Genomic DNA, 9,062 nt, shown 5'->3' on the forward strand with positions numbered 1-9,062 from the left:
CCTCCGGCCACCGCCTGGAGAAGTTTGCAGCTGGGCTCCCGAGCCAGTCTGTCTGTCTTTTTTTTTTTTTTAATCGAGGCTAATGCACTTTTTGAGCAGGCCGGGTGTGAAGAGCTCGGAGCAGCGTGAGCTACTTGACTTTACCTCTCCTGCGGGAGCCCTCGCGCTTGTGGCCTCGTCGCCCTGCGTGGCGGGTGCCTTGCCACCGCCAGGCCCGCTCGCTTTGCCCCGCTGCTTGGCACGCACGGGGAAATGTGGGGTCAGCAGCCCGGCGACTAGCCCAGGGGCGCCCGGCTTTCGTGCCACTGATCTGGTCCCTTGTGTGGCTTCAGGAGAGGAGTGGAAATGTCGCCCTTGTCGTCGCCCACCCTGACCGCACGCTCCCGGCGTGGTGCGGTGGGGTCTGGTAGCAAGCGCAGCCACGGTTGTTAGCGCGATGCAGGTGCTGTGCTGTCTGGTACAGGTAGTGCGCGGGGCATTCGTGCCTCGTTCTGGAGGGAGTTGAGGAGCCCCATGGAGGTCCATTAGCCAGATCCATCAGTGGCTGCCACTCCACGGCAGTCTCTGGAGTTGCACTCACTCGTGCTACGCAGCAGTGAATTTGGCCCAAAGGCATATGTGAAAATCGGGCAAGCAGAACAGATTCTCCTGGGCCTATAATAAAGCATGTGAGTATCACATGCATGATGCAAGACTTCTGTTCGAACCCTGCAAGTGTCTTTAACCTGGGCACAGGTTTTGCTTGAGAAAGGCAAATAGCTGCTGCCCTTCCAAGTAGGATCCTTGACCTTCTGCTCGTGGGTTTGTCCTCGACTGACCCCAGACTTCTCTGAAGCACGTTGACTTTATGCAATACTGGGGAATAATGCCCATCAAAATCAGGCTTTTAGGAATGAGCTTACAGTGCCACTGACACTACTGTTGTGCCATAGCCCAAGGTCAGGCTTTTCATGGGTTGTGCATCCTGGGGGGCTTAGCGCACCTTGTTAGACTGATCTGTATTTCCCCATGTGTCTTGGTTGGCGGGAGATCAGTTCAACTTGCCTGTGCTGGGATTTCCTGGTGTGAAGTGCAGCTCCTTTCCGAGGTGAGCCACTAACATGTTTCTGCTTCCCTCTACATCCTTCCAAAGCCTCTTAGTGGAATAATTTTCAGACACTCTTCAAAGCCAGATTTCAATCGGCTTCACATGTAAATGTCCAGTAACTAATCCACTGAGCTACGGTCCCAGCCCGCCCTGCTTCCCTGTCCCTTCTGCATAAAGAGATATCACAAAATAATTAAGGGTGGCAATCTCTTCTGCAACTGATTCCTGTGCCTTTAAGGGGTCAGATCCAGCCTGGTGAGAACAAATTATCTTCCTGTAGCCTTTTTTGTTGTCTGATCCCCTGCAAACAAACCAAGAAGCCTGTTTTCTGGCTTTGAAAGCTGACGGCTCCCAGTGTCTTTTGTGTGGAGTTTCTTTAGGTTTTTTGTTATTAGTGGTGGGTTGTTTGTTTTTTGTTTTTTTTTTTCCTCCTTGGTATTGCTGCCTCTCTTCCCTAAGCTGTCAGGACCAAAGCAACTGGTGGAAGCCGTGGATAATGTCACAGTGCAATTTACCTCCTGCCAGGTAGAGATGCGTTTTGCCCCTTGGTGGGAAGCGAATTGACGCTGTCATCCACAAACCCTGCTCCCTTGCCTTGATTTTTATCTTGTCTATTTCTTTCCCCCTTTGCCTGGGAGAGGAGAGGTTGGAAGCAACAAATAGCAGCACCGAAGCCCTGTGCCATCTGGCAGATTAGAGCCAGGTTTAAGTCTGGTGAAGGTGCACTTCCAGCCTCATTCTGACCTTGCCCCTCGGCGCAAGAGTGGAATTTTACTGCAGGAGCCCAAGGTGATGCTACCTGAAGTCTATTCAGGGCTGTTCCCAGGGAAGTATGGCCCTTTAGAGCAATACAGTCTGCAGCTCGGCTTTAAAACAGTGGTGTTGGCTAATTCCAGCATTGCATGCAGTTGCAGACCTGGGCATAGGGAAGGTGGCATGGTTGTTTGAGGAGAAGCAGGTATAAACATGTCCAATCTCATTATGAACTGGCCGAATTCTGTGCGGGGAGACTTGGCCCTATGTGGAGACGGGTCCGGGCCCTTGCCGGCAAGTGCTCCTTGTGTTCTCCTTGGTCTGTCTTGCTTGGCTCGCTGCATCTTTTTATACCAGTCCTTCTGGAATTGATATCTTTTTCTCTTGAACGTCTCTTTAACTTATGCCTATGCTACAAAATTCTTCCAGTACAAAATTCATCTAGCGCACACATTATATATAGCATCCATGTAGCTCCTGGGATAGGGTTTGATCTCCGGCTTTCTGGTATAAGTCTGGCGTAATTAAATGGACTCTATTGATGTTACCTGGCTCTCTAGGATCAGAGAACTGCCCTCAGGCTCTGAAGTGCCCTGTATGCCTGTGAATCTCCCTCTGTATTGCTATTCTTAGGAGCAGGCAAACCCCAGGCTTGGTGGGAGTGGTGCAGGTTTCCCCTTTGATATCACTTTCCTGGCCCCTCTCTACAATTCAGCCAGAACCTTTTGCCAGAGGGATCCATGCTTATTAGCAGTGTCTGAATGTAAAGGTGGCTTGTCATCTGACCTCTGGGAGTGGTGAGGTTAAGCTGATGAGAGAAGTCAAGCCAACTCCAGGCACATGGCAAGTAGCTGGGAGATAAATGGCATTATGGGGAGAGGGCAGGAATGAGCAGGTAACTGCCAAGGAAAGTGAACATCCTACTGAGTTGTATAACCAATAGCTTCATACATGGGCTGGTGACTCAACCAATTGCCTCTGCATGGCACTGGGGGGAAAGGGACACAATTGGCCAGCTGTGTTCAGCAACAGACTGACCTTCCTCTCAAACATCTGCTTATAAAACGCAGAAGAGGATCCAGAGAAGGGTCTCCTGGAGGACAAGCTCAGAGGACATGTGCTACAATTCTCACTCTTCATAATTCTTCCTGCCTTGCTGGGAGAGAGGCGGTTTTATTGGGGGAACTAGCTGGTATGGTTCCTGGTATTCCCCATGCAGGGCAAGGGCATTTTCTCCTGTTCTGAGGCTGTTCAGGGGAAGCAAAGGAAAACGGATGCATAGGATGTAGGGGAAGAGGGTGAATGAATGGGCTTTAGGACTTAACCAAAGGAAGCCTAGGAAGGGAATTATTTTTCAGCAGTTGCTAGCAGCGCAACAAGCAGTAACTACCTAAAATGATTGAGGAAGGAAAAAAGCTTTAGGGCTTACCAGTAAGAAAGCACTTTGTACAGATGATGGGAAATCTTGCTGATTGAGGCATGCAGGCTTATCAATGCCATTGGAGTTCGAGGCTACACGGGAGAGAAATCAGCTACCAACTAGAGATGGAAAAGGACTGCTGTGTCGCTCAGTGCATGCCATCTCCAGGGGCCAATGCAGGATCACTGCCTCTGGTCTTTGCCCAGTCCATTCTTGTATGTTGGGGTTTGTACGAGATCTTTGTTTCTCCTTCAGTGAGGACCAAAGAAGTCTTTCCAAGCTAGATCTCTTCAACAAGCTGCTTTCAGTCATAAAAAGGGTCACTTGCATCTTGTCCAGCCCTCTTTATTTTGAGAGAGCAAGGGAACTCACAGTACCGGCTCGTGTCCCGAGGCTAAGGCTGCATCTGTAGCCAGCCTCCCTGTTCCAAGGTTATGCAGAGGTCTCTGGGCAGTGTACAGTGTGCAGTCTGCTTTACACAATGCAGTACATCTCAAGCAGGTGTCAATTACTTTTGTGCTGTCTTGGATGCCTCACTGTTTCTGTTTTTTAAAGGAACATTAGTCAGGATCAGCATATAGATACAAGATCCTGGCCTGTGTTACTTGCCCTTTGGATCAGTACCTTCCAACCACATATCGCAGCATGAACAATTCTGGGTTTCTGTTTCCTCTTTACCCAGAAATAGATGGATCTGAAACCTGGTGAGAACCCATATCATATTGTTCATTTGTAAAGAGTGTTTTAAATGCAGTGCATTTTGTCATCCCTAATAAAGCAGGTTTACTTTGCATTCACCAGTGTGAACAGAAAATAGGTTATTGAGTTCTGGTTATTTTAGTTTTGTATCTTGCATTCAGGTTTTCATGGGCTAGCCCAGTGGTACCATAATCAGGTTTTAAAGAATGCAGGCCGTATTTCTAAAACTATTACATTGGATGTTGACTTTATGGAAACCGTGACTGGGGTTTTAGGTTGGATTTGAGAGCCTTGACCTAAAGATGATTAGCATAGTTTCATCAAAGCTTGATGGAAAGGACTTATCTGGCTCCCATTAATGGCAAAGAAGCTCTTGCCATTGACTTCAATGGGCCACGGATGAGGCCCTGAATCTGTAATGACACACGTGCAGGCTTGCTTATAAATCAGTATGTGATGAAATGAATTGGTTGCAAATCAGTCTGGAACTGATCTGTTGAGACTTAAGACAATTGACGAAACAGCAAGCTCTCAAAACAGCCTGTCCCAGCATGTTCAGTTTGTGGGGTTTGTGAGAGATCACATTGGACCCATATGTGTTCTTCAGACTGCAGTATTAATCTTTGGCTCATCCAAAATAGCACAGGATTTTACCCCTTCAGTTGGAACTTAATGAAGGCTAAATCCTGAGCATTGCATTGTGTGCTGAGAATTGATTGCAGTCTGAGGAATGATCATGGATCCATATTCAGACTCCTATACATCTCCAGAGTGTCTTGGATGGGAAGCGTGGACCAAAGAAATGCGTGCACAAAACTATGCTAACTGGAAATGGTGAAAACCCTGTGTATGGATCTTGTTAATAATGGGACCAGGTCAAGATGCCCATAGTTTGGGGAATCTTGGATCCAAGGCCTGGGTCCTGGACATTGGAGCCAAACAGTTATTAAAATTCACTAGGCCTTTCTAAATTATTTACCCGCTTGGACCTATGCTCAGGTATTTGTGTCTTCCTTGAGAGCTGCTGTGATAGTCACCCCCTAAAGCAAAGCAGAGAGTGCGGTCTTGAAGTTTACAGCTTAATCAGCTGTTATACGAGGCCTGAATCTGCCCTTCCTTACTGCAGTGTATGAATCGGTTGAAATTTAAAATGCACTTTCAATACACCTTTTAACAGTTGACTGTGCACTTCCTGGCTCTTTAAATGTTACAGGCTATAAGAGGGCGGTAGAATACTTTTGCAGCTAGATTCAGGCATTACCTTGGGGGATAAAATTGGATCTTCATGTGTGTATTCAATGCCCCTACTTGCAGAGAAACTATAGCAACCTTACACTCTGTCTGCTGGAAGCTGTAGTGTTTTTGACATGAAGGCCATGTCTGTACCATCAAATAAACAGCACTAGAGGGCACCACGGAGAAGAATAGCCTGTCTGCTTGTGCACTATGTCCTGAAAGTTAATGCAAGTGCCAGGGTGGTGCCAGGACCCAGCAACAGGCAAGTTTATTAACACAAACCTGGCACTGTTCTGAGCTGGCCTCATTACATCTGTGGTATTTCAGGGCATAACATGCATGGAGCAGGTGTGCTGTACTGTGGCACTCCCTTGTGTTGCCCAATGTGGTGGTGTAGATGTGTCATGGTTTTACATGGTTTTTACTCATTTTCCTAAGAGCTGGGCCCTAAATGCCATTCATTAATCACTAATGCAGCCACTTCAGGTTCTTAACTCAGGTAATAGATGCCTCCATGTGCAAGTAATTAGAAGAGTATTTAATGGACTACACTTTTCAGATCTGAGCAGTGTGGTCCCATGATGGATAATTAACCCCTGCCTGGAAAGCTTGGGGGTTGGAGTTACTGTGGTAATTTTCTACGTAGTAAAAGGCAGATTCCTGCCCTGCTTAACTCCACTGGAATCAGCTTCACTAAACTATGAATAGATTTGGCCGTACAGACCCTAATGGCTTAAAGCGTATGTCCTGTAGGGCAAATCTCATTGACTAACCCTGTGTCCTAGTGTGGGGAAATACAAAAGCCCAGAGTTCAGTCTTGTGAACAGCTGTGCTTTGTTGTAAGAAGAGGATTTCCTCAAACCATCACTTCAGTGGCGGGGGGCAGGGGAAAGCTTAGTGAATTGGACCAAGATGGCTTTCTGCCCCAAAGCTGAAGATAAGCCTAGGTTATGAAAAGCCCTGGTCCCACCTATCCACCCCTGCTGTTAAGGGCAGACAGCCTTCTGTTTCGCTTGGCTCAATGTTTCTGTACTACATTGAAAGATCTGAAATGAAGGGCCTCATTCTTCCCTTCACCCCCTTTTTCCAGTGGTGTAAATGAATATTCAATCTATATACTGCTAAGAGTCAGTAAATGTCAATATTGGATAAGTGTTTCCTTTATATCACTGCAATTTAGCATAAGCTGCTTGGAAGCAAATGTCTTCCATAAGCATGCAATGTTGACTGTGTACTTACTGAAACGTTACTATGAGGATTAAATAAATGTCAGCCCCACTTGGATGTTCAGTAACAAGTTAAGACAGCTGAACTCACATAACGGCTAGCACGGCGAGTATGGCTGGGGGGGTTTGCTGCTAGCAACTAGCTGTTGTGGGATGAGAGGATCCAGAAATAGAAGGCAGTACAAATCTAGGATTGGCTTAGGAAACTGTTCCCTTGGCAGTCCAGCAGGCTCTGGAGTGTGCCATGTCCAAGGTACTTCAATAGTAGGCCGGAGGGAAGATGTTTAATCTTGCTGTGGAAATGGCATTTTCTCACCCCCTCAGATCGGGACGCTTGGCCTGCAGGAGCAATCTTGACACACTTCCACTTCTCCACCAGAAAGATGAAAGCGTTAGCTCTGATCAAAAATATGCTGCCAAAAGTATTCCTCCGTGAAGTTCCTGCCTCTCTCAGTGGAGAGGAGCTGGGCATCAGTGTGACATGTATGGACTTAAATTATGGCCCCAGGATATCCTCTCCTTGTAGACCATGGAGCAAGCTCATCAGCTCCAAGCTCTTGCTGATGGCTTAAGTGCGTGTTGGCTGGTTTATTGTATTTACAGTCTCCCAAGGAAGATTGGCTTTGGTCCACTGCACTGTCACTGGCACAGCTGGTGTCACCATGTAGAGTCATGGTCCTAATGGGAGGAATTGGGTGAATAACCTGATGCTTTATGACTAAAGATGGTGATGAGGAGCATGTGGGGAGAGTATTAGAAAGCCATAAAGCAAACTAAGAATGGAGCTAGGTTAAGAGTAGGAGACCGGGTGGCTGACTTGCTGTGAAGAGATTGTCTTGTAAAAGGGCATTGGTAAGGGAATGGTGCAGAAGAGCCCTGAGGTGCAGGGGAAGTGGGTGGTGAGAGGGTCACAAATCACTTGTGATTTGCCTTTGGGCAGGAGTAATCTGTCTCTACAGCTCTCACGTGAGTGCTCATAAGGCTGGTCTCTGACACCACCTGATTTCAATGAAATCCACCCCACTGGGCTTGGGATATGATCGCTGTTTTCTTCAACAGTTTAACTGAGGCTGCAGTGTGTCCAAGAACAGCTCATTTGTCCACTAAATCAAACATCCTGACCCTTGCAGAATGTCCCCTTCCAGCTCCAGGAATGCACCTTGTCTGGCCTGTGAAGTTTTGAAGTGAAGTAGGGAACAGTCTCATTTCCCGAGTCCTGCAGAGGCTGGTTTATGGCTGAAAGCACAAAGCCTGATTAAACCTGGAGCAGCTTTAGCAGCTACAGCATTTTATGATCTCATCTACCCCTGTGGCTTTGCCGGGTAAACAGGGCTTTGCCTGGTATTCTAATCTTTCACCTGCATAAATTAGGAATTGCTTGACTGGGATCGGCGGTTATGGGGAAAGTAGTGTGCAGAGATGAGGTTTGGGCTATGCACTGTTTTGTATATGGTTAAAAAGTTATAGAAGTCCTGTGCTGGGCTCTGGATCTAGACTTTGTAAAAGCAGCTGAGATGTAAGGCTTGCTTTCTGGCTTCTCTTTGTCATGTTACCTGGGTGAAGCTGGCCCCTGCTGGCAGACCTTGCACACACACTGGAAGGGCAATGCATTCCACTGAATGAGCCACAGCTGTTTGAACAAAAGCTCCTCTTGGCCATGCAGGTGTGTCAGGAGGGCTGAGGGATCTGACACATCTTCTGTGAGGAGGAGATTGTAATAACAGGCAAATTAATCAAGATGTTACTTGATGGGCACAGGAAGCCCAAGCCCCTGCTCTAAGCTACCACCACAGGAGGAACCTGTAATAACTCCTTGGTGCACCTCACTTTGCATCTCCATCTGCTGTTTAGAAGAGATGGCACTGCCACTACATCTTGGTCAGTTTGTAGCCAGTCATGTCATCTTTAAACTGCAGGGGTGGGGGGTGGGGATCAATCCCTGTGCCAGGCTGGGGACTGCTCTCAACATGTTTTCATTCCCAAATGCAAAACTTATTCTGTATCCAGCTGGAAAGGAGCTGACTACAGCCCTTGTTCCCAGCTGCACAGAAATAACCACAGACAAAATCATTACAAGTCGAATGAGACCCATCATCTAATGCGTTTTTCTTCCCACCTCTGGCCCATGTGAAATGACATTCAGGTGGGCATTTTAGTGTCTCTGTCCACTGCAGCCCCAGCTGCCTTGAGCACACCATCTCCATTGGGGTCCTGCTGCCATCAGGGAAATCGCAGCAGATTCAAATAATTGAGGGTTTGGTCTAACTGATCTAAGCTTGCACTTATGATGTTGTGGGGCTGGCCAGTAGACATGTGGAGTATCTTAACTCAAACTACTGCCAGGAGCATGTGGGGAGGGATACCCATGGATTTTGGCTATTAAACCAGGTCATTTAAAAGAATCTGAGGCTGCTCTATCACTTTTTATTGCAGCCTGGTGGTGGCAGCAGCAGCGCTTGCATGGAGTAAAAGGATCTGTTCAGATGTGCCAGCAAAGGGCTCCCTATGTGAGGTTTAGTCGGACTCTCCTGGGTCTGTTTGGGCTACTGGCTGGCTCACCAGTGGATAGCAGCTCTGCTGGGAGCCCAAGAGGGCAGTACTTGAGTCTTAGGGTTGAATCCCAGCTCTGTGCTTGTGGGGA

At 47.5% G+C, this 9,062-nt stretch overlaps 1 long non-coding RNA gene across 1 annotated transcript in view; it reads left to right on the forward strand.

Moving 5' to 3' along the window:
- LOC102382472 overlaps positions 1 to 9,062 on the forward strand; it is a 215,224-nt gene that overhangs the window by 2,119 nt on the left and 204,043 nt on the right. The window lies entirely within an intron of this gene.

The sequence above is a fragment of the Alligator sinensis genome, unplaced genomic scaffold, assembly GCF_000455745.1.
Source record: "Alligator sinensis unplaced genomic scaffold, ASM45574v1 scaffold760_1, whole genome shotgun sequence".
Taxonomy (NCBI): Eukaryota; Metazoa; Chordata; order Crocodylia; family Alligatoridae; genus Alligator; species Alligator sinensis.